The sequence below is a fragment of the Triticum dicoccoides genome, unplaced genomic scaffold, assembly GCF_002162155.2.
Source record: "Triticum dicoccoides isolate Atlit2015 ecotype Zavitan unplaced genomic scaffold, WEW_v2.0 scaffold81000, whole genome shotgun sequence".
In the NCBI taxonomy this organism is placed as follows: Eukaryota; Viridiplantae; Streptophyta; class Magnoliopsida; order Poales; family Poaceae; genus Triticum; species Triticum dicoccoides.
This window is the reverse complement of record NW_021301718.1, coordinates 1-1507: the sequence shown is the minus strand read 5'-3', so window position 1 is coordinate 1507 and position 1507 is coordinate 1. Positions and strand designations below refer to the sequence as shown.

Genomic DNA, 1507 nt, shown 5'->3' with positions numbered 1-1507 from the left:
GACAAACATATCGCACGTGCGCGATATATATTAATCCCGTTATATTATTTTTGACGTTTGCGATATGTTTAAGCTCGATGCTCATTGCTCGCGCGTCTTGGGGCGGCTTTGTGGCGCGAAGAGCGCTTTCTGAAAGGGGTGGAAAAAACTCGTGTTGCTGCGGTATGGAGGGAGGGGTGGAAACCGTGGAAAACTCGTCTCCGTGATTGAGCGGGAGAGTAAGTAGTATAGGACATTATCCATTGTTAGGGAACGGTTGTAATGGTAGTGAGAATGTAGAATCGTCTTTGGAGCGGACCTGGGAGTGGCAAGCATAAGGGACGAAGACGGGGAAACATGTCGGATGCGATCATACCAGCACTAAAGCACCGGATCCCATCAGAACTCCGAAGTTAAGCGTGTTTGGGCGAGAGTAGTACTAGGATGGGTGACCTCCTGGGAAGTCCTCGTGTTGCATTCCTTTTATTTTTTGCGCCTTGTGACAAACATATCGCACGTGCGCGATATATATTAATCCCGTTATATTATTTTTGACGTTTGCGATATGTTTAAGCTCGATGCTCATTGCTCGCGCGTCTTGGGGCGGCTTTGTGGCGCGAAGAGCGCTTTCTGAAAGGGGTGGAAAAAACTCGTGTTGCTGCGGTATGGAGGGAGGGGTGGAAACCGTGGAAAACTCGTCTCCGTGATTGTCACACCCTAGCTAGTCATGCATTAGAGTGTGTGCATCATGTTTAAATTTCCATTTAACTTGAAATGGGGATCTGTGAAACCCTCAGAATCATTTTGAAAATGACCCAAATAAAAATTTCTCCAAAAGGGTCCAAGAAAATGCTCATGTTACTCTCTGAAAATATTGGACAGAGATAAAAATCAAACCAATATTTTTAGTGGCTCATGGACATTTATTTTGGGCATTTGGAATTAATGCATAAATATTTGCATTGGAAATATATTTCTATATATATGAAATATGGTCCAAATATTATGCCATTTCTAAAGGAGCTCTGGAATAATATATCTAGCCCCTGCAAAAATTGGCATAAGTTAAATAAATGATTTAATGTATTATTTAAATCAGAACAAATGTCAGAAATTAGAAAAACAGAAAAAAAATAAAAGGGAGAAGCTTACCTGGGCTCCTCCCTGTGCAGCCCAGCCAGCTGGCCGGCCCAGCCAGCAGGCGGCCCAGCCCGCTTCCCTCCTCTGTCGTCTTCGTCCCGACAGAGGGAGGGGAGTGTGGCCGGCGCGCGCGCGCGCCACCGCGCCACGCCACCTCTCTCCCTGCCTGCCTCCCCTCCCCTCCTCGCCTCGATGCCCCTGGACGACGCCACGCCTCCCCCCCTGCTCTCTCTCACTCTCCCCCGGCTCTCCCCTCCTCTCCCTCGCTCTCTCTCTCACTCGGCCGAACACCACCGTCGCCGCCGTTCGCCATAGCAGCCGACTCCGGCCACCCCTCGCTCCCCCGACTAGCTCAGGAGCTCCGCCTCGACCTCCTCTTCCTCCCCAC

At 49.4% G+C, this 1507-nt stretch overlaps 1 non-coding gene across 1 annotated transcript; it reads left to right on the top strand.

Annotated features, from left to right (window-relative positions):
- The first annotated feature begins 341 nt into the window (after positions 1 to 341).
- LOC119347964 lies at positions 342 to 460 on the top strand. The gene has a single exon (XR_005168609.1). It is a non-coding gene; the product is annotated as a 5S ribosomal RNA (ribosomal RNA).
- Positions 461 to 1507: the final 1047 nt, after the last annotated feature.